The 25,015-nt window shown below is 39.4% G+C and overlaps 1 long non-coding RNA gene across 3 annotated transcripts in view; it reads left to right on the top strand.

Annotated features, from left to right (window-relative positions):
- LOC120094697 (uncharacterized) overlaps positions 1-2,921 on the top strand; it is a 100,664-nt gene extending 97,743 nt beyond the window's left edge. For all 3 annotated transcript variants that reach the window (XR_010054809.1, XR_005489175.2, XR_005489174.2), the window contains one exon: positions 2,461-2,921. This is a non-coding gene — a long non-coding RNA (uncharacterized LOC120094697). The remainder of the gene's footprint in view (positions 1-2,460) is intronic.
- Positions 2,922-25,015: the final 22,094 nt, after the last annotated feature.

Raw genomic sequence — 25,015 nt, 5'->3', positions numbered from 1 at the left:
AGAGAACGTGATCAACGTTTATTTAACTTTGACTTGGATGTAGTCTTTTAAGAATAACAGAATTTATAAATTTATAAAGGGTGGACTCACATGAACAGGTACAACACCTATGAGAAACCAATAAGACAAATATCAAACAGCAGAAAATTATGCATACAGGAGGAAATTGAGGCACCAGCATGGGGCCAGTGAGGTGGGATGGTTCAGTAGGTAGAGACACTTGCTCACTAGACTGGCAACCCAAGTTTGATCCGTATCTCACAAGATGGCAAGAGAGAAAATGACTCCTTAAAGTTATCCTCTGACCTTCATTCCTGTGCTGAGTGAACATGCCTGAACACCCATATATACACTAAGTAACAAGAGAATAGGAATGATTCACCAGAATGAACAAGAATAAATTTATAGCTTTATTAGACAGATTTAAACCAAGCAAACTATTCAACATCAAACTCTTTAATTATGTCAATATGTAGCATCACTAATATAAAGACACAAATTTCCAAAAAGGATTTTTGCAGATACTCAAAATTCTTTAAATTATGCATGTGTTAAACAGTTCTACTGCCAAGAATATACTTTAATAGAGTAACTTGTGCAGAGATTCAATCTCAATGACCCTCTCCAAAATCTCCATTAGCTCAGACTCTAGGGTTATATTCCAATCAAATGGTTTTGACCCTACAAAGCAGAAAAGTAATAATATATTTGAAAGAAACCCAATGATGATATAGTTGAAAATATTGAATTGAGGGGGAGGCTAGGGTTCAGCATAAAAGATGAGCAAAGTAACATTGAAGGTTTGCATGGAGAAGCATCTCAGTCCTCTGGAAGAACTCAGTGAAATCATTCAGTCTATTTTCATACCATATGCAGAGTAAACAATCCCCAATGTACAGGCTGGGTAGACAGAGCTCGAGATCAGTATGACAAACTTTAAAACCTGTCTGGGTTGGGGGAGATTCTCAAACGATGGCCTGAGAAAACGGTTGAGTCTGTGAAGTGTTTGCTTCATACACACGAGGGTCTGAGTTTGGATTTCTAGCATCAAAGTAAAATTCATGTGTACTGATGACCCCATGCTGGCAGTGGGGAGACAAATGAACCCCTGATGCTCACTCACTAGCCAACTAGTCTAGTAGAATTGGAGATCCACCTCTAGGTTCACTGAGAGGAAGAACTGGCATTGGACTCTGGCCTGCTTTTGCACATGAGCACACACATAACAAGCCCCAGCCCCACCCCATATATACTCACACAGAGAAATCCTCTAAAGAGTGTTTGGCAGGCAGAATCAGAAGAGGGCAGAGGTGTTGGTGGGGACACAATATTCAAGTGTCTAACTGTCACCCAGCATAGAGTAAATCACCTCGATGGAGAGCACACACACTCAAATAGATAGTTTCAAATCTGAGCCCACAAGATTGTCCTAATTAACAAGTGGACACACATACACACAAACACACACATACACAAACACATACATACACACCAACAAAAACAGAAACCAAAACAAACCCAAAGACAACAACAAAGGTTGGAATGATTTATTTTAGTGGGGTGAGAGATTCTCCATCTGTCTAATGCCTTGACCCTTCGCTGCCATTCCTTGTGTGTGGTGACCCCAACCATTTTTGTTGCTACTTCATAACTGTAACTTTGCTACTGTTATGAACCATAATGTGAGTGGCTTTGGAGATAGAGGTGTGACAACTGGGTCGTGACTCACAGGTTGAGAACCTCTGACTTAGCGTGAGATAAAAGAAGGTAGTGGTGAGATCAAAGAGAATGCACTCTATACTTGTACAAAATTTTCAAAGAATAAATCTAATCAATAAAAATTGCAGAAAAAGATTTAAGCAGCTCTGAGAAGCAAGGCTCCAGCACAGAGTAATGATGAGGTGAGAAAACATTGATTTAGCAGTGTCATTGTTTAAAGATCTCTAGTGTTCAGAGCTGTTCTAAGGCGCAGAATTTTACAAAGGAAGGTGGTGGCATTCATTCAATTTTAGTTTTGAGGTGATCCTTCTAACTGTCAGAATTGATAAGGATATGGACTCAGGTGCATACAGTGTCTAAAACAGACGTGAGAAACAAGTAAAAGGAGCATCAGTTGGAAATTATGTAAAAAGGAGAAACATTAAAGCTCCAGTCAGAGACTGGTAAGGTCAGTAGTTAGAGACACTTGCAAAGGCAGGAATTCAGTTCCTTAGATCTCACCATGGGGCAGGAGAGAACTGATTCCTGAGAGTTGCCCTCTGGCTGTCATACTGATTTGATCAGTGCATATAACAAGCCTGTATTATACACAGTCATATGTTTGTAGAAATTCGAATATTACTCAAGGAAATAGAAAGGCTAACTACCTTGATTTGATATTTTCCAATATAATATTTTTATTGTTTATTTGGGAATTTCACATATTGCACCCTAGTCACATTCACTTCCCATTTTTCCCAGGTATGACCCCCTTCCTTGTGACCTCTTCCTCAAGAAGAAGAAGGGGGAGAAGGGCAAGAGGAGGAGAAAGTGGAGAAGGCAAAACAACACCAACAACAACTACAACAACAACTTAAATTTGTCTTCCCATATACTCTCTGGATCCTGGTCATACTCTCAGTGGCCAGCTCCTTAAAGAAAACTGAGTCCTTCTCCATCCACAGCCCTGCCAGAGGTTATCAACTGTGAAAGGCTACACTTTAGCATTTTTATCATAATTCAGAGCACTGCTGGTTTTGCCTCCATGACAGAGGATGCACCTAATCCTGGGGAGACTTGAGGGCCCAGGGAAGGCAGAAGTGTCCTCTCAGAAGAAAGGGGGAGGGAGAATGGGATGAGGAACTGTTGAGGGGGGGACTGAGAGGGAAGCAACATCTGGAATGTATATAAATAAAATAAATTTTAAATAGAGTTCCCTTCAATGGCTTCCTATCAAGTCTCTCTCCCTCTTCCTCTATCTATCTATCTATCTATCTATCTATCTATCTATCTATCTATCTATCTATCTATCTACCTATCTATCTATCTATTATCTATCTATTATCTATCTATTATCTATCTATTAATCTATCTATCTATCTATCTATCTATCTATCTATCTATCTATCTATCTATCTATCTATCTATCCAAACAGCTTTACATGCAAATACTCATTGCAATGAGCTACTTGTCTGGTTCAAGGTTTCTGGTTCCTGAAGCACCATAAATACTAAGCCTGAGACTCACCCCTGCCTTTTATATCAGCAGCACTCAGGCTCACTGGGTACAATGATTGTTCTTGCAGCTTGCTGGCAGCAGCTCCAAGGCCCTGTGCTCCCCATTCTTCCAGCAGGGCGAACAGCTCTGGTGGCTCCAGCAGCTCAAAGCTCTGGGTGGGGCTGAAGGCTGAGGACCGGCCTAAATGTCATGCTCTTTCTGTGCTGCAACTGCACTCCATACTGCTCGCACAGCCTTCTCTGCTGAATCTCTGATTTCATCATTTACCCCAACACGTGCGGCTCTGCTCTGCCGTCTTCTCTTTCCTTCCAATTTTGTGAATCCACTTTTAAAAGCGTCTTCTCATAAGACCTCTTTTTTTTTTTAGTTTGGGGAAGTTTAGGTGTTCAAGGGGTAGTGCTGCTCTGCAGACTCCACCTCTGCTGCCATCACTCCCTTTGGGGCCTCCAAGGATCTCTCAGGCTCCTCAGAGGTGTTTTGCAGTCCTGCAGCAGCTGGTACCAGTGGCCTCCACCGTATTTGATCATAGCCATGATTCTTCCTTTGATTTGATTTGATACACTATAAATGTATCAGTTTATCACACTGCACCTCATAATTAGTGTTATGAGATATATATGTGTGTACACACACACACACACACACACACACGCGCGCGCGCTGGATTTTGTGGTTCATGACTCCAATTCTAGCACCAAGGAGGGTGATGAGGCAGGAGGATTATTATAGAGTCCAGTCTGGGCTACAGAGTGAGTCACAGGACAGTCTTGGCTACGTTGTGAGCATAAGTCTGAAGGAACTAAGAGGAAAAAGCTTGGCTGAGGAGGCGGGGAGGGTTTACACAATGGTTAAATGTTTACTTAGCTACTGCAAGGCTCTGAGTTTAGTCCCAGTGACAAAGAAACAAAATGAATAAAATGAACCAGTATCCATTGCACATTTTTAATATTCAGGGGCTTGGAAGTCATGGTCAAATGTATTTTGATTATCCCAATTAGAATATATTGCTAACGTTGTGTCAAGAATGACCTAATCCTCTAGGAGGATTAAATATTGAAAGGAAATGTTAAAATACAGTTTATAGACTATGAATCTATTTAGATATATTTTATCAGCTAGGCCAAACATGTCTAAACATATGCCATGAGGGGTAGGCAAAATGTTTTTAATACATTTTCTATAAAAATTTTTTACTTCCAGTATTTCATACAAATAAAATGTAATATATTTGCCCTTCTGTGTGGTCCTTCCTGCTGGAACAGACTACTAGCAAGTCTGCTCTCCAGAAGATGCTATATCCTGAGGCATACCAGAGGATCCACTATACTCAGAACATTTGGTAAGAAGCCTCCAGTAGTCTCACAGCTGCTGCTGGTAGCCCAGTGGACATGGGGACCCATCACACACCAAAACCACTGCCTGTAGAATGAATACCACTCCCTTTCTGCCTAGTCCTTTCTGCTGGGACAGACTGCTAGTAAATCTACTCGCTAGCAGAGGCTATATCCTGAGGCATACCAAAAGAACCACTCAGAGCATTTGATACCACATTCTGAGGCATCCCAGGGGCTGCACCCAGGGCATCTGACACAACTGGAGACATCTCAGGAGATCCACTGCACCCAGGACACCACAGCTTGAAGGCATCCCAGGAGGTTCTCTGTACACAGGGCAACTGGGCAACAGACACCACAGTCTGTAAGACCTCATGGGGATCTTTGACATGCAGGGCAACTGACCCAAAAGTCTGAAAGTCTCCCCGGAGTTCAGCTGCACACAAGGAAACAGTCCATTGACACCCCTCTCCCCTGCTCTCCCTCACTTCCCAGAAAACAGCTACACACAGGACAACAGTTTGACTGCTCCTCTGAAGACCCAATGGTCTGAAGGCCTCCCAGGAGATCTACTGCAGCCAGGGTCACAGGCCTACCAGGAGACCTGTTACAACCCAGAGACAAAAGAGGCAGACTCCAGAGTCACCCAGAACCGAAAACACTAAAAACAACCGGATGTCCAGAGGCAAGTTCAAGACCATAAGCAACAGATGCCCATATATGTGTGCCTCATTAGAACCCAGTTCTCCAACCATAGCAAGCCCTGATTACACCATAATACCTGGAAAATCAGGAAGCTGACCTAAAACCTATATCATGAAGATAATAGAGTCCTTTAAGGAAGATATAAATAACACACTGAAAGAAATAGGAAACTAATAAATCCCTTAAAGAAATTCAGGAAGTCACAATCAAACAGGTGAAGGAACTGCATAAAGAAGTCCAAGACCTAAAAGTGAAGTAGAAACAATAAAGAAAACACAAATGGAGGCAAATCTGGAAATGGAAAACCTAGGAAAGAGGTCAGGAATTACAGATGTAAGAATCACCAACAGAATACAAGAGATAAAAGAGAGAATCTCAGGTGTAGAAGATACTGTAGAAGAGATTGACACACATGTTAAAGAAAATTTAAAACATAAAAAATTCTGTCTTAGGGTTTCTATTCCTGTACAAACATCATGACCAAGAAGCAAATTGGGGAGGAAAGGGTTTATTCAGCTTACACCTCCACAATGTTGCTGCTCATCACCAAAGGAAGTCAGGACTGAAACTCAAGCAGGTCAGGAAGCAGGAGATGATGCAGAGGCCATGGAGGCTTCTTACTAGTTAGTTTCTTACTGGATTGCTTCCCCTGGCTTGCTCAGCTTGCTCTCTTATAGAACCCAAGACTACCAGTTCAGGGATGGCACCACCCACAATGGGCTGGGTCCTGCCACCTTGATCACTAGTTGAGAAAATGCCTTACAGCTGGATCTTATGGAGGCATTTCCTCAACTTGAGGCTCCTTTCTCTGTAATAACTTCAGCTTGTGTCAAGATGACACACAAAACCAGCCAATACAAATTCAGGGCACAATGAAAAGACCAAATCTAAGAATAATTGGAATAGAGGAGAATGAAGATTCCCAGCTCAATGGACCTGAAAATGTCTTCAACAAAATCATAGAAGTAAACTTCCCCACCCTAAAGAAAGAGATGGCTACACAGGTACTAGAAATGTATAGAACCCCAAATAGTGGGGCCAGAAAAGAAAATCCTCTCATCACATAATAATCAAAACACTAAACCCACAGACCAAAGAATATTAAAAGTTGCAAGGGAAAAGGGCCAAGTAAAATACAAAGGCAGACCTATAAGAATTGCACCAGATTTCTCAACAGAGACTGTGAAAGCCAAAAGAGTCTGGTCAGAGGTCATGCAGACTCTAAGAGAACACAATTGCTGGCCTAGGCTCCTATACCAAGCAAAATGCTCAATCAACATAGATGGAGAAGCCAAAATACTCCAGGAGAAAACCAAATTCAAATAGGATATGTCTACCAATCCAGTCCTACAGAGGATCCTAGAAGAAAAACTCCAATTCAAGGAAGATACCTACACTAAAGAAAAGACAAGATATCAAACATCTTACAACAAAGCCAAAAGGAGAGAACCTCAAGCACATAAAGCTACCTACAGAAACAAATATAACAGGAACCAATAGTCAACTGTTTTAATATCTCCCAATATTAATGGACTCAACTCACTTATAAAAAGACATAAGCTCACAGATTGGATACGCAAATAAGATCTAGGATTTTGCTGCATTCAAGAAACACTACAATAACAAGAACAGATATTACCTCAGAGTAAAAGGATGGAAACGGACTTCCAAGCAAATGGTCCCAAGAAACAAGCTGGCGTTGCCATCATAATATCCCATAAAATAGACTTTCAACCAAAAGTTTTCAAGTGTGATAAGGAAGGACACTTCATATCCATCAAAGGGAAAATCCACCAATAGAAAGCCTCAGTTCTGAAAATCTATGCTCCAAATGCAAGGGCACCCACATTCATAAAAGAAACTACACTAAAGCTCAGAAAACACATTGAACCCCACACAATGTGGGAAAACTTCAACACCCCACTCTCACCAATGGGCAGGTCATTGAAACAGAAACTAAAAAGAGACACAGTGAAGCTAATAGAGGTTATGAACCAAATGGATATAACAGATATCTACAGAACATTTCACCCTAAAACAAAAGAATACATTTTTTTTCAGCACCTCATGGTAACGTCTCTAAAATCAACCATATAATTGGCCACAAAAAGCCTTCAACCGATACAAGAAGATTAAAATAATCCCATGCACCCTATCAGACCACCATGGTCTAAGGTTGGTCATCAATAACAGCACAAGCAAGAGAAAGCTGACATACTCATGGAAACTGAACAATTCTTTGCTCAATGATAATTTGGTCAGTGATAAAATTAGGAAAGAAATTAAAGACTTCCTGGAATTTAGTGACGATATTAACACATCATACCCAAACTTATGGGACACAATGAAAACAGTGCTAAAAGGAAAATTCATAGCACTAAGTGCACTGGTAAAGAAACTGGAGAGATCTTGCACTAGTAACTTAACAGTACACCTGAGAGCTCTAGAACAAAATGAAGTAAACTCACCCAGAAGGTAGCAAATAGTCAAACTCAGGGCTGAAATCAACCAAATACAGACAGAACAATACAAAGGGTCAGCAAAACCAAAAGCTGGTTCTTTGAGAGAACCAACAAAATAGATAAAACCCCTAGCCAAGCTAACTAAAGGGCCCAGGGGCAGTATCCAAATTAACAAAATCAGAAATGAAAAGGGAGACATAACAGAAATGGAGGAAATTTAAAAAATCATCAGATCCTTCTACAAAAGCCTATACTCAACAAAACTGGAAAATCTAGGTGAGATGGATGGTTTTCTTGACAGATAGCACACACCACAGTTAGATCAAGAGCAGGTAAACTTTCTAAATAGGCCCATATCCTATAAAGAAATCGAAGAAGTCATTAAAAACCTGCCAACTAAAAAGGCCCAGGGCCAGGTGGATTTAGTTAGGAATTCTACCAGACCTTCAAAGAAGACCTGATAGCAATATTCCTCAAACTAGTTCATAAAAGAGAAACAGAAGGAACACTACCTAATTCATTCTGTGAAGCCACAATTACTTGGATGCCTAAAACATACAAGGACCCTAACAAAAAAGAGAACTTCAGACCTCTGATATTCAGAACTTATGAATATCAATTTGAGAATACTCAATAAAATTCTTGCAAACCGAATCCAAGAACACATCAAAGCCATCATTTACCATGATCAAGAAGGCTTCATCCCAGAGATGCAAGGTTGGTTTGATATACTACAATTGATTAATGTAATCCACTATGTAAACAAATTCAAAGAAAAAAATCACATGATCATTTCCTTAGATGCAGGAAAAATATTTGACAAAAACAACACTCCATGTTAAAAGTACTGGAGGGATTAGGAATGCAAGGCCCATACCTAAACATAATAAAAGCAATTTACAGCAAACCAACAGCCAACAAATTAAATGGAAAGATACTTGAAGCAATCCCACTAACACAAGACAAGACAACTCTCCCCATATCTATTCAATATAGTACTCAAAGTGCAGCTAGAACAATAAGACAACAAAAAGAGAGCAAGGGGATATAAATTGGCAACAAAGAAATAAAGGTATCACTATTTGTAGATGATGTGATAGTATACATAATCGACCCCAAAAATTTTACCAGAAAACTTATTCAGCTGATAAACAACTTCAGCAAAGTGGATGGATTTAAAATTAACTCAACTAAATCACTAGCCTTCCTTTATACAATGATAAACAGCTGAGAAAGAAATTGGGGAAACAACTCCCCACAATAGCCACAAATAATATAAAATATCTTGGGTAACTCTAACCAAACAAGTGAAAGATCTGTATGACAATAACTTCAAGTCTCTCAAGAAAGAAATCAAAAAGATCTCAGAAAATGGAGCATTCTCCCATGCTCCTGCATTGGCAGAATTAACATAGTAAAAATGGCCGTCCTACCAAAGGCACTCTAGAGATTCAGTGCAATCCCCATCAAAACCCCAACACAAATTCTTCAAAGACATGGACAAAAGCAATTCTCAAATTCATCTATAAAGGCATAAAACCCAAAATAGTGAAAACATTTCTTTTTTTTCATCTTTATTAACTTGAGTATTTCTTATTTACATTTCAATTGTTATTCCCCTTCCTGGTTTCCAGGCAAACATCCCCTTAACCCTTCCCCTCCCCTTCAATGTGGGTGTTCCCCTTCCCATCCTCCCCCAATTACCGACTTCCCCGCAACAATCATGTTCACTGGGGGTTCAGTCTTGGCAGGACCAAGGACTTCCCCTTCTACTGGTGCTCTTACTAGACTATTCATTGCCACCTATGAGGTTGGAGCCTAGGGGTGAGTCCATGCATAGTCTTTGAATAGTGGCTTAGTCCCTGGAAGCTCTAGTTGCTTGGCATTGTTGTTCATATGGGGTCTCAAACCCCTTCAAGCTCTTTCAGTCCTTTCTCTGATTCCTTCAACAGGGGTCCTGTTCTCAGTTCAGTGGTTTAATGATGGCATTCACCTATGTATTTGCTGTATTCTGGCTGTGACTCTCAGGACAGATCTACATACGGTTCCTGTCTGCCTGCACTTCTTTGCTTCATCCATCTTATCTAGTTTGGTGACTGTATATGTATGGGCCACATATGGGGCAGGCTCTGAATGGGTGTTCCTTCTGCCTCTGTTCTAAACTTTGCCTCCCTATTCCCTGCCAAGGGTATTCTTGTTCTTTTAAAGGAGTGAAGCATTCACATTTTGGTCATCCTTTTTGAGTTTCATGTGTTCTGTGCATCTAGGGTAATTCAAGCATTTGGGCTAATAGCCACTTATCAATGAGTGCATACCATGTGTGTTTTTCTGAGATTGGGTTAATTTACTCAGGATGATATTTTCCAGTTCCCTCCATTTGCCTATGGATTTCATAAAGTCATTGTTTTTGATAGCTGAGTAATACTCCATTGTGTAGATGTACCACATTTTCTGTATCCATTCCTCTGTTGAAGGGCATCTGGGTTCTTTCCAGCTTCTGGCTATTATAAATAAGGCTGCTATGAACATAGTGGAGCATGTGTCTTTGTTATATGTTGGGGCATCTTTTTGGTATATGCCCAAGAGTAGTATAGCTGGGTACTCAGGTAGTTCAATGTCCAATTTTCTGAGGAACGTCCCGACTGATTTCCAGAATGGTTGTACCAGTCTACAATCCCACCAACAATGGAGGAGTGTTCCTCTCTCTCCACATCCTCACCAGCATCTGCTGTTGCTGGAGTTTTTGATTTTAACCATTTTCACTGGTGTGAGGTGGAATCTCAGGGTTGTTTTGATTTGCATTTCCCTTATGACTAAATATGTTGAACATTTCTTTAGGTGCTTCTCAGCCATTCGATATTCCTCAGCTGTGAATTCTTTGTTTAGCTCTGAACACCATTTTTTAATAGGGTTATTTGTCTTCCTGCAGTCTAACTTTGCGAGTTCTTTGTATATTTTGGATATAAGCCCTCTATCAGTTGTAGGATTGGTAAAGATCTTTTCCCAATCTGTTGGTTGCCGTTTTGTCCTAAGCACAGTGTCCTTTGCCGTACAGAATCTTTGTAGCTTTATGAGATCCCATTTGTCGATTCTTGATCTTAGAGTATAAGCCATTCGTGTTTTGTTAGGAAATTTTCTCCAGTGGAAGTCATTGTTTTTAATAGCTGAGTAGTACTCCATTGTGAAAATGTACCACGTTTTTTGTATCCATTCCTTATTTGAAAGACATCTAGGTTCTTTCCAGCTTCTGGCTATTACAAACAATGCTTCTATGAATATAGTGGAGTATGTGTCTTTGTTATATGTTGGGGCATCTTTTGGGTATATGCCCAAGAGAGGTATAGCTGGATCCTCAGGTAGTACTATGTCCAATTTTCTGAGGAACCTCCAGACTGATTGTTGGTGCAATCCCACCAACAATGGAGGAGTGTTCCTCTTTTTCCACATCCTCACCAGCATCTGCTGTCACCTTAGTTTTTGATCTTAGCCATTCTGACTGGTGTGAAGTGGAATCTCAGGGTTGTTTTGATTTGCATTTCCTTGGAGACTAAGGATGTTGAACATTTCTTTACATGCTTCTCGGCCATTTGGCATTCTTCAGTTGAGAATCCTTGTTTAGCTTTGTATGATCTTAATCTATCCTATATTTGATAGAGGGCTAATATCCAATATATACAAAGAACTCAAGAAGTTAGGCTTGAGAATAGGGAACCAAACAACCCTATTAAAAATGGGGTACAGACCTAAACAAAGAATTCTCAACTGGGGAGCATTGAATGGTCTGTAATTTTCAGTAGACAAAAGTAGAAAGATCTTCACTTTCAGGGCACTCCCGACTATATAGCAAGACTGTCTCAAAAGAAGTAGGACAAGAAAATAACAAAGAATTTGGCATATCATATCATAAATACATTAATTCACACACTGAACAATGAGCCATGTTGTTCACTGTTATTTGTGTTAATTAACCAGGTAAACTGCCAGTGAGAGGCTATTCATAGGCAAGGATTATAAGTGTGTATGTATGGACAAGGGATTTTAGAGATCATGCCCATTCTTTTGTCTTGGTGATGAGGGTGGATTTCTTCTCTGTTAATTGTTCTAGAAACAAGAATCTGGTTTCACTTAGTTTTCTCATTCACACACTTCTATCAGTAACTGTAAAGCGGTAGGTTGGTTAATGTACACCAAAGCCCATAAGTTATATGTATGATCTTTTGGTGGATATATTTGTCAACACATCTCTTCTTGAATATTTCTGGAAATTGTTCGATCAGATACATAACACTGTGAAAGGTATCCTGTTGCTTTCAATGTATAACTTCCCACAACGGGGATACAAATAAGAGATATCTGACTATTTACTATAAAGAACATTTTCTACATAGAATTCAAAAACTTTGCTCCACCAAATTGAAAGCTCAATTTTCAAAAAAAAAAATATGTTCGGTTCCAAGTTGCAAACTGCTATCAAGATAACTTTTTGAAGCATCAAAGTGATTTAGTTATAAAATTAAACTTACTGCATAAGTTTCTTTTTGTAGAAATGAAATTTCAAGCTATGGAAAGTGCAACACTGTTCTTCATTTACCATTAGTCTAAAAACATCTGCATTTAGAGTTTGAAATCAAATTTTTGTTACTCTTATTTCTGCTACCTCAGGTTTCTCAATAAACCTACAGTATGAACTAGAGTGCGAACAAATGTCAAAGAGGTTATATTTTAGGTTCGTGAATAAAAAACTTGACGACAATGAATTATTTGTTCATAATTAAGCATAATTAAGCCTAAATTAAAGATATGTACAAGATGATAATGGCTGTTGACCAGTGAAAGTAAGAGACACTCTTATATTAAATGATGATAACACGTTGTCTGAACCGTTGGGAAACTCTAGAATTTGGAAAAGATAATGCTGATGACTGATGGCTGGAAAGAGTGTCATCCTAACTGTGTACCCTACAAAGATCCTTATCATAGCGGTCATGGACTGTGTAAGTCAAGTCAAGGAAAGCAAAGTGGTCTGGTTTTAAACTTTTGCAACCCGTTCGAAAAGCTGTGACATTTAAGACAAAGCAATTCCTCTGCAGCCTTTTCTAAATCATATATTGCTCTGACTTAAACGGCTTCCTTCATGTAATAACCATATGAAAATGTCACTTGAATTTGTTCTCCTGAAGACCTTGTTTTCCAAATGCTGGTGGCCAGCTGAAATAAATCCTTCTCATCTCTCTTTCAAATGTATGCTTATTTTATACCGCATTGAAAGAAGTTAAATAATTTCAGAAAAAAAAAACCACAGCTTATTTTTCAAAAGAAGAAATTACAGCCCAAAATATACATGCTAAACTGGTTGGATCACAAGGCAGGAAATGTAATGTTGCATACATCTGAATTCATGAGTATTTAGCTGTGTTCGGTTTTTTTGAACGCTTGCCCTACTCGCAGAAACCCACAGGGATTTTTGAGATAATTACGTAGTACACTCAACTCTTCTTACATAACCACCCAGTTATTATAGATTCCTCTTTATGATACTAGGGATTTTTTTTTGACTTTGGTTTTAGTTCCTTGTCTTGTAAGAATGACAATTTCAGTTTAAAAAATTATTCTTGACCAAAACTCATATTCAAAGTCTTGGCTAGAATGAAACATAATTAGGTATTTCTCTAACATTAGTTATCATCAGACTGGTAAGAATCACATTTAAAAAATAAAAAGGAACATTTGATTATACTAAAAATGGTACTCCAGGTTCATGCTTCTCAACTGCTTGTTATCATTTGCGTAGTACAAATATTATTTATTTATGATAAGTGTATTTTTAAGGCACTGTGAGACTACATTATAAAATAGGGATGAAGCTTCTTGCAGTGAGGTGTAACAGGTTCAGAGAGATGAGTAGAGTACGTATTTGCTTATAGTTGCTTATATAGCTGTAAAATCCATGATAACCAAGCCACAATCCACAAAACCACAGAGGGCAGATATAGAGAGAACAAATAGATATTTGTGGGAAAGAGAAACAGAATAAATATTTATGGAGGGATGGGGGTGCTGGAATGGGAGGATCAAGTGTGGAGGGGAGGGAGGAAGGGTTTGTGAGAGGGAATAATGGTAGAAGCAGGTAAAATTAAGGGACATTTGAGAGGTAATACAGAAATGTAATACAGTACAGATGTCCTAAAGTATATCCATATATGAATGCAACATAAATAAAATTGTCAAATAATGGGGGAAAATCTTAACTGGCTACTTCTTGTCATCAAATGAAGCTTCCAGTACTGGGATTGGGTTACATTTAAGGGAATTATTGTCCAGAGGGGACCCCAGAGGAATCGCCAGTCAACCCAGGCTGTTGCCAAGTCCTTATCAACTGACGGTAAAATCGATTGTTGTCCACAGAACGTATTAAGATGGCGATGTTCCACCTGTGATTACACAGTGTCTTTACCCCTGTGGTCTTGAATATTTTGTTCAGGAACTTGCTCTTCATGTTTTCAAGAGAGGACTTCAGCACTGAGCCAGCCACACACTCTATGTTCTACTGCCTGCAAGGTATGCTAGGACAACACTGGCACAAATCTCCTGGGAGTGACTTGAGGTCCACTCTGTGAGGTGGGAATCATAGACTCAGTCTGCTTGGGTGACCACGAACCTGCAATAGATGGCCTGGGGGCCTAGGCTAAGACCGAATGCTACTCATCTAAAAAGGAAAATGGAGTGATACCCTAATGATATCCTGCAATACTCAAAGATCGGTGTCTTGTTCAGCCGTCATCAGAGAAGCTTCCTCCTGCAGTAGATGGAAACAAACTCAGAGACCCACAGCTAGACATTATGCAGGGAGTGAGAGACCTTGGAACAATCAGTCCTAAATTCGATGTCTTTGTCAAATCTCTTCCATCGCGGCTCAGGGAAACCCCCAGAAGAGGAGGCAAAAAGAGCCTAACAGTCATCAGGGATGGAGGACACTAATAAAATAAGACCCTGTCAACTTATGCAAAGCCCCTATGAATTCATAGAAACTGAAGCAGCATGGGGAGTGTCTGCACCAGGTCCTCTTCGTAAGTATTATGGCTTCCAGTGTGTATTTTTATGGAATTCTTGAAGGTGAGAATCAGTGGGTCTCTGATTTGTGGGCCTTTTCTTGGGATCTTTTCCTTCTGTTGGTTTGTCTAGTCCGACTTTGATATGATAGTTTTGTTTATGTAATATATATATATATGTATGTTATATTTTATTTTGTTAATTTTGTAAATGAACAAATGAGTGAATGAAAATCAAACTGTCATTTAAACCCTGAATTGATGGAAAAGGGAAAGTTAATTTTTTCCTAACACATTGACACTGGGTGTATCAACCACTCCAGGACAGGCCTCCTGTTCAGAAGTAGCTCACCGATATGCAGTGCATTCCTCAGTTATCTTGTATACTTTTATTTTATTTGGTTACAGTTTGATGAGTTTTTTTATTTGTTTTGTTTTGGGGTGTGCTTTTACTTTGTTGTCTTAGTTTTAGGAGGGGTTGTGGTTGTATTAGATTTTGTTTGTTAGTTTGTTTTTTCAGAAAGAACTTAGATAGGGACTGGGAGAGGATCTCGAAGGACTTATGGGAGGGAGAGAATATATTTAAATTTAAAAACTATTTTAAAAAATAAGATGATATATATGTATGTACATATTTACACACATACACTTGTGTATTGTATAAAATCTTAGGTAAATATAAAATAATATGACTTCTTGAGGTTTTAATCAAATATCTATACTGTTCTTTGCCCCTTGTCCCTCCATCTTCAGTATGGACTTCACTCCCTGTACTCACTCTAGCCGCCTCTCCTCCTGACTATCCAATTCCTCTCTTCACATCAGCTGTAACCTGCTATCCTCCTCTCAAGTCTTGCCCCTCCCCCGTCTCCCTTTCCTGGTTTCCGTGTTTACCTCTATGTGTTGTCTCCTCACATAAGAGGATTTGGAGATAGGAACCACAGATAAGAGAAGAAAAACTGCATTTGCCTCTCTGGATATTTTAACGAAGATTATTAACCCGAATGAGGATCAAGCACAAATCTAAAAACTAAAAACATAAACAAAGTTCAAAGGAAACATACAACCAAACTCAAAACACTGGTAGCCTCAGTTTATTTGCTAAAAACGAACATGTTAAAACATCTGTTTAGAGACTATCAGGAGTGAGGAACTTATAAATAACAAAATAGCTCAGATTTTCTACCATAATCCAGTATCTATACGTTCACGGAACAATGTGAATCCAATTACCATTAGAGCTCATCTCATGAACTCGTGCTGGCGTCTGTCTGCTCCTCCTTGCAGAGTGGTGTGCCAACCTCTACTCCCAAATTAACCGTGTAAACTAGATCAATGATTGAGGTGCAATTAGGCTGATGAGAAACTGGAGAATTGAGGGGAGAGGAAAAAAAAACCCAGATCTACTGATTAACTCTTAACTTGGTTTTTACATGCATAGGGGCAGAAAAGGCTTTTTCATATTAAATCTTGTTTTTCTCACTTCTAATTTCTCACAGCCAATATTTATTGTAAGTAAGGCCAAATGAGGTGTTCTTCCTTTCGCAATGGCATATAATTTTTAAAAACATCTTTTCTTTTGCTGCGAGATTCTATTAGCTGAGTTTCTCATGCTTGGGTGACAGAATACTTACTTAAAAGCCAGAGTCATAAATAAGTGGCAAGATGAATACCGTCAATTATTTTATGATAATCCTTCGAAGCACTGAGCACAACATATTCGGTGAATAATCTAATCTGCAAAACATCTATTTGGAGCAGCAATGAAATGCCACAGATAAAAAGGAACACTCTTCAAAAAGTCTATATTCTTTCCCTGATATATTATACTGTGTCATGTTATAGTATTGACCATTAATCCCCACAGTCATGCTATTATGTATAGACCATTTCTTCATACCATGATGTCCGGTGTGAAAGAAGCAGTAAAGATGATAAAATTAGACATATTACTGGTCAAACGAATATGCTCCGTTTCTCTATAAACCACCAAATCAGAGAAACAAGAAACGAGGTGATTCTAATTTGCCCTTATATGTCATATACTTGCAGTGATTTCACTCGTCAATGTTACTAAGTTAAGAAATATCCACAGCTTTGATGAGGCAGCCATTTTTTTCATGGTGTCATGAGTGTAGTTTACCTGTTGTTTCTAGGGGACAATCTTGCAGCAGACCACTCTGTCTCTCCAGCTTCTACCATCATTCTGCCCCCACTTCCACAATGTCTCCTGGGCCTTAGGTATAAGAATTATGCAGTGGGTATATCCATTGGGGCTAGACACCCCATACTCAGCAGTGCTAACAGGAAAATCTACTGGGGCTCCATCCCAGACCAAGAATAACTAATGACTGCTGGGGAAGGAGAACTAGGGATGAGCCCCCAAACTCTACAATACCATGGAGCTGCTACAGCAAAGGCGTAAGTGTATTGCATTAGCTCATCTAGTCTTTACAAGGTGGTCCTGCCATTACTTTCCCCTGGTAGCAGACACTTGGCAGAAAGTAGAGATTGGCCTGGATGGACATTAGCATGTAATCACTGAAATCTGACCTCTTGACCACACGTGTGCCACCTACAGAAGTTCGAGGTCCCTACAATAATTTGGTACCCACTAAAATTTGTACTAATATTTACCTATGAAGTAACAAGTCTTTAGTGTTAAAAACCGAGTCATTCTGAATGATTACTTAAGGATTGGACAGGAAAAGTTGTGCACGCTTTAGTTCTCTTGGTGTCCTCAGTTTTTCCCCTTGAATCAACGCTTTGGCATTCTGAGGCTTTCTGCAGATGGCTTAGGAATTTTGTCAAGCAACTCTGGCTGCCTTGTCCCAACTGAACCCTGTGGACCATTTTGCAAGCCATCAACAGTGAATATTCACTCAAAATTTTTACACGGCTACGAAAATCCCTCCACATACCTTCCTTTCTGAAGTATCCATGACTTTCTGGAAAAGAAACAAAAATACTAATATGAGAAACTCCTACCAGAGGAGGCAAAACAGACAGTGCGTGATTTGGTTCATTGAGATGTGAAGAACGATATTACCTACAGAAGCTTCTCTTTGAAGATAATGAACCTAAATTCTTATCTGTGCTGACACCAAGTGTTTTGTTCAAGAAATCCATCTCAAATAGGCAAAGTGTGCTTTTGAGAAAAAGGTATAAATTTTCTCTCAAATTTGAAACCATTTCCAAGTCTTCAGAGAATATTACTTTATCTCAATTATATCTGAGAAGGAAATAAATGCATGAATCAGATTTTTTCAGGTTAAAAACAAAAAGCTCTAGAAATCAAAGCCCCACAGCACAACAGTATCCTTTGCTTTGTTAAAAAAGCTGTTTTGTCATTGTTGTTGGGGAAGGACATTTCTTTCCGCAAACCTCCTTCCATGTGCCTTGGCCCTTCCCAAGCCCTTGCTTGACCTTGTAAAATCAAAATATTTCTCCCGACCATAAAGATTGATTCAGGATACAGGTACCTTGGCCAGGTCAAGAAGATTCAGCTCTGAGACTGGCTCTGAGAGGCGAGGCTCTATTTCAGCCTGTGTGCTGCAATGTCTGGGCACCGAGCCCAGGCCCCCAATGTCTATGGGTGAGGGGAGGTATGGGAGAGTTTACACGAACAAAGCTGAAACTTCAGCCTGCACAACCAAGAGGTAAACGAATCTGAGTCTGGATTAAGTTACCTTGATCTCTTCATTGATCAGGAGGTGATGTCATGATTAAGGCTCCGGCCAAGAGGAATTCATTCTACAGTGGTTTATTCCCCTGTAATCTCTCAGGACCGCAAACTGCGGAAGTGATGTACCTTCTAAAGACATTAATGCCATTTCCAAGGTTGTTGGTTTTTTCTCAGAACAAAGATTTGCTTTCTCGTTATTCTTCTTGGTTTCTATTTCTGTATTATCTTAATTTAATAAGCCCACTGTCTACTCAAGACCGAAGCATCTGTGATAGATTTGGTCAACAACATATTATCTGCTTGATAAACCTTTTATTTTGTAAGACACACACAATTAAGATATTGTAACTTTTACATGTACCAATGACCTTTGGCAGTTACCACAGCAATGCTCCAATTAGACACAAACACAGAAAATTCTTCTAGTGTGGTGGTGTGAAATAGTGAGCTTTTCAGATATATCAAACCTAGTCTTACATTTAATTAATTGTTTAGTCTCACAATTAATTAACTAAGAATGAGCAGGTGTGAGTAGAAGAACACAGCACCATCTGCTCATTATTGGACATCACCAGGAGGTCACACAAGTTAGATCCAAGAGTTACACAGACACACTCTAAGTACCAAGTTGCAACTACTTAAGGGCAATCTAGTCTCCCATTAACTCCTTGAGTGTATCACTAGAAGTAGGAGGAAAGGGAAAACGAGGGAGAGAAACATAGCATCAGAGAAAGATGTGGGTAGAATTTAAAACTAGAAAACATGGCTAAAGGAGGCTTTGGTGGGATAGGTGAAGGCACGGAGAGTCTTTCTGGAAGTGATGCTATCACTAAATCTCTACGCCTGATGCTCATTTGCTTCCTTAGTCTGTCTCTATGTGTACACACATGTGCCCAGAAACCTCTGTGTATAGATATTTCAGTTGAGCTGGCCTGGCTACTCTAAGCAAATGTAGCTATTAAGATAATGGTAACCAAACTCATCTATTGATAATTCTCCATTCCATTTAAGTCTATAAAAGCAATTCATAATGTCTTTTCCTACTAATGTAGCAAACCCGATTTTAATAATTTCCAGGCATGAATGTTTCCCACTCAGCATCTTACGAAGAGCAGCAACGGGGATAGCCGATTGAAGGCTCTGTGTTAGCATTTCTATGCTGCTTTAACAAACTATCACAAACGCCATTTAGTCAGGGCAGGCTTCACATCTAACAAGCGTGTGAGGCAGCAATGTGGCACGGTTCCTGCAGGCTAAGACCCAGGTTTTGTGGGGTTGCCTGCCTTCTCTAGCCTGTAGAGTCTTCCTGTTTCTGAGCTTCCAATACCCTCTTTCCTTCTTCTAAACCATCAATGGCAGATCGAGATCTTGCCTCTTAACCTTGTGCTGTCAATGTTTTACTTAAGCTTTTTTTTTTTTTTTTTTGAAATGACACCATGACAAGGGCAATAACTCTTCCTATATAAACATTTGATTGGGGCTTGCTTACAATTTCAGAGGTTGATCAGTTACTGTCTATGGTGAGAGACGTGATGAAAGCAAGCAGACTGGTGCTGTTTGAGAGGAAGCAGAAACTTTTACATCTGTATCCGTAGACAGCAGAAAGAACCGGGAGCCACAGACACTGCTTGAGCTCAGAAGGCCACATCTACTCTAACACGGTCACATCTAATATTGCCACTCCCCTTGAGCCTACAAGAGACATTTTTATTAAAATTGTTATAGTCAAGGACCCAGAAATTTGATTAAATTCACTCCAATAAGATCAGTTGATTCATGGCATTAAATATCTACAACTCCAAGGTTGTATAATCACACAAGATAATAGGTTTGCATGTTCTGGGTTTAGTGCATCGGGCATCTTTAGGGAAGCTAGATTCTGCATGCTACAGTCTACTACACAGGAGTGCAGTTCTAAAAATGACTGTTCTGCAAAGTCACCCATTAAAAATAACAAGGCAAGTCGCCTTAAAACTTTACAAATTTAGTGGGTAGAAAAAAAGAATACTTCTAAGAAGTGTGTGTGTGTGTGTGTGTGTGTGTGTGTGTGCGCGCGCGCGCAGTAGGAATCATGAGAAGAGTAAAAGAAGTTTAAAAGTAACGAGGAGGGAAGAAAATAATTGGATATTTGTTATTAAAGTGAAAAGATTACCAGTAAGAGGGAGAGGAAAAAGAGAGGGAAGGCATATGGGGACAAATAGGGACACAATGGGAAGGGGTGTGTGTGTGTGTGTGTGTGTGTGTGTGTGTGTGTGAGAGAGAGAGAGAGAGAGAGAGAGAGAGAGAGAGAGAGAGAGAGGAGTGGATGTGTCAGGAAGTAGAGGAGGGATTGGAGGGAAGAAGTGTATACTATCTTATTTCATTGTGTACACATAGGAAACGCTCAAAAGCAAAGCCACTGTTAACAATGACTCACCATCGCGAGTCAATATTTATCCATATTTCTTTAGTGAAGGGCCCCTGAAATTCTGCCATCTTCAATGCCTTATATCCAAGATTAACCTGTGGTGAAACATAGTGACCTCATTGCCAAATCCTAAATAGTCACAGGGAGGACTTGTGAACATCTGCTCTAACAGGCCCACGTCATAACAAATGAAAACAAACCCCTGTAACTAGAGATGCCCTCAAAACTAAGACTTAGAGGACGGAAAGCGGGGAGACAGTGGTAACCTTGTGTTGAAGATGAGGGTGGTAAGGAACCTGAGGGATTAAAGCAGGACATAAGAGTTGAAACCCTCTAGGGTAGAAGACAGAGATAAGAGTGTTGTGGTTCAGGAGCACATGACCATGTAAGGCTTAACCTGAAGCTATTGCTATATATCTCGATTCCATATCCTTAATAATTTATTTCTGGTGCTTCATTAATTCATCAGATCTATCCAGTGCACCTGTCATGGCAACAACAGCACTAGCAGTATAACAGTAAAGGATGTGGTAAACATTGGGGCAAACATTTGGTAAACATTTTCCCCCTTATGCCTCCAGCAGTTCAAACTGATATAAAATTAATAATCACAGAATGGAAGCTGCAGACTGCCTACTGCCTCAATGTAAGGGGGCGATGCTCTAGAGACATCGGGGAGGAACATCATGTGGTCTATGTGTGGTATGGAATTGGGTGGCTGATAGTGTACTTAGATAATAATCACAAAGTACTGGACTTTGGCAAAGTGATTGGCTACTCTGATACAGAAAATGGCTACTATCTGTTCGAAAATGGAAACGATTTGATTAACATTTTGAATTTCTTTGACTTAAAAGTGATGTCTTGTTAAAATGCAGCCTGTGAAACATCTCTCTGTGCAAAGGCGAACACTCACCAATAAGTCACAACTGCTGTTTAATCCTTTCCCAACTTTTCTTTAGCAGCAGTTGGCTTGGTATACTGGATGACCACTAGAGGGCAGTGCTGCCCTTTGTTCAAAGGAGCTGGTTTTTGTCAAGCCGAGGTTTCACCATTGGGGTGTGGGGGCAGGGAATGAAAGAAAGACAACCTTTGTGAAACTAGGAGTAAGGGTGAAAATTTTATTTCATTAACATAAAAGAAAGCATAACTTTTGGAAGTCCAGCTTCACTGTGAAATTTTAGTTGCTTTTAATGTTTTCAGAAAAGCTTCAAGAATTTACAAGAATACCCTCAAAGATGTTGATTTTTGACTTTGTTACACTTTAAAACTCAAGTTAAAAATGTATATTGCTATTTTTTTCTAAAGTTCTTGAAGGCTTTACTTCGTAATGGGAAATACCTGCATGCACTCTGTTTACTGTTCCACAGAACAGTATTAAATGAACCTTATTAAATGAACTTAAAGAAGGGACTTAATAATTGTGACTGTAATAATTATTATTCCTATGTCAAATAGGAATAATGTTACAAGCACTTTCATTACACAGGAAAACTTAAGCTTTTTTTAATTGAGAATTATACTATAGAAAATTGAGAGTCCTATAACATACAAACAAGAAACGACTTCAAAATCTGTTGTATGAACAATTACTAATGACCGTAATCTGGGGCTCCTTTCGCAGTCGTTTTAATAAGCCTGAGTAATCATACTTGTATCTTAGCAGGAACATCATTTAGAATCATTCTATGTGGATTCTTATTTTATTTCCCTTGTGTGTTCTGCTACATATGTTTGTCTTTTGGCTGATTACTTGCAGTGGACGAAGCACCCAATGTGTTTCACGTGAGAAAAAAAATGACATCCTTCTGGTGCTCCTGAATCAAATCTCCTCATAACACATGCCACCTTATTTGTTCATACTACTCTTGTTATACTATGCCTGCTACTCTGTGGCTTGTATGTTTTAAAATAACTTAAATATTTGCTGAAGAAGGCTCTGTTCACTGTTAGATTCGTTTCATCATGAAGATTCAATAGACTGTAGAGATCATAGAGGTTATCTGGCAAATAACATCTGTTAAAGTAAAAAGTAAAATTATTTAATTTAAGCCCAGGGCTTCTTGATCATCTGCTTGGGGAATGCCAAATTCTACATTAGCCAAAGGGGCTAAGTTCCCTTGATTTCTTTCCATAGATGAACATGCAAGCTTTTCTTTTCTTTTGAAGGTGCAGAGATGACCTGGAAGGAAGACTCCATGGTTAGGATGGACCCAGTTGTCGGGACTTCCATAAGGGAGACTTCCAGTAAAAGGGTGCACATTAATGAGTGGTGCTTAGGATGCACCAAGGATAGGAAAGATTTAGGAGTTTGTATGGTTGCAGGATGGAGAGTCGGTGCCAAGAGTCCACGATAAGACAGACCACTGTTGCCCCCTACCATGACCATTTACCTTTTTCACATGGCCCTGTGGCTATAGCCAGGAGATATCAAGATATACAATTTAAGGCTAACTTCAGCACGTCCAAGTTACAACACATTTCACTCTGCAATACTGACTTATAGAACACAAGGCACTTCTTGTGATAACTTTTTCTGCTTCTACAAATAAGTCCACAGCTAGACATTTGTGGTCTGAACCTTTGTGGTTTGTTTGCCGTTAAACACAAATAATGCACTCCCAGAAAAATCTTCCAACATTCCTTGGATGCAGAGAGGCACCCAGATATCTACTTTCTTCTCTCTTTTTCTTATAATATTTATTTACTTTATTTATATGAGTACACTGTAGCTATTTTCAGATTCACCAGAAAATGGCATCATATCCCATTATAGACAGTTGCTGGGAATTGAACTCAGGACCTCTGGAAGAGCAGTCAGTGCTCTTAACCGCTGAGCCATCTCTCCAGCCCCCTACTTTCTTCTCTTGAGTTGCAATGTATTCTTAACGGCAAACGCTAAATGACTTAAATATATATATATATATATATATATATATATATATATATATAAAATAATTTGCCAGGATATGTAAAAACATGAGAGAAAAATATCATCACTGAGATCTGGTCTTCCACCCCATGCCCTAAGGGGCTCCTTCTAGAGGAGGAATAGGTTCACGAGGGAAAACTTAGTGTGAAATATGGCTTTCAGTCACAGAGATGTAAAACAAGAAGAGGCCAGCAGTTGGCATAAAAACACTTACCTGTCACCAGGCTGTGTGGATTGAAACAGGATTGTGAAGCTTTGGAATGCTTTTAAAGTCCAGATACATCAGAAAATGGGGAAGGCCAATATTTATTTCCATATAACATCAAGAGTTGGGTAGTGGCCTCCCTTGGGAAAATGAACTCTATATTCATAAGACACCATTTTTACTTTCAAAATTATAACCAACTTTACTCCTTCCATAGCTCTTTGCTTTGTGAGGATTGAGTTCTTTGCTAGGCACCCACTGCATGCTTCCTTCACATCTGACGCTGTGGTAAGTGCTTTGCCATCGAGGGCTGGAGTATGGGAACTACCCAATTCAAGTACTACACGCGCCTGCTTTGTTTCCTTGTCAATCATCCAAGCGAACTTCTAGATGTGTGGTACCTGACAGTGCAACTGTTTTCCTCATTTCCACCAACCAGTAAGAAACAGGCCTCAGGTGTTGCATGGCTTTACGTAGACTTAGAACTCACGTGGAGGGTCTTTGGGACTGTGTACGGCACTTGGTTGCATTTTAGCAATACACAGAGAAAGGATCTCTTGCACCTGGTTCTTCAACTGTGGAAACACTGGGGATTGAGGAAATGTTAGCTGTCGTACAGTTGCTCAACATGAAAATGGGGCAGACATTTATTTCTTAGACATAATCTTACATAAAACTCTTAACTTCGTTTCTTTAATCACTTATAAAGGAAATTCTTTCTATCCTTTATTGAGAAGGTTACCTACTTGGTGTAAAATATACTAGAATGGCCTATAACATTAATTAAACCTTTCTTTCCTCTACTGGTTAACACTGTCCCCCAGGTCTACGCAGTTTTTACCTTATTTTTTGAGTTCCGCCCATTCGTGTTACTTGAATTTTTGGACACTTCATAACCATCACTGCTATTTTATCTTGGGCATTTCATTCCTTCCATGTCTGCTTACTCTTCCTGCAACATTCCCTTTTCTGTGTGGTTCCTGTCCTAATATTGTGTTTATTTCTCCTTTAATGTTTTT

Source organism: Rattus norvegicus, chromosome 9, assembly GCF_036323735.1.
Source record: "Rattus norvegicus strain BN/NHsdMcwi chromosome 9, GRCr8, whole genome shotgun sequence".
Lineage (NCBI taxonomy): Eukaryota > Metazoa > Chordata > Mammalia > Rodentia > Muridae > Rattus > Rattus norvegicus.
Note: the sequence above shows the minus strand (reverse complement) of the source record. Positions and strands in the feature narration are given on the sequence as shown.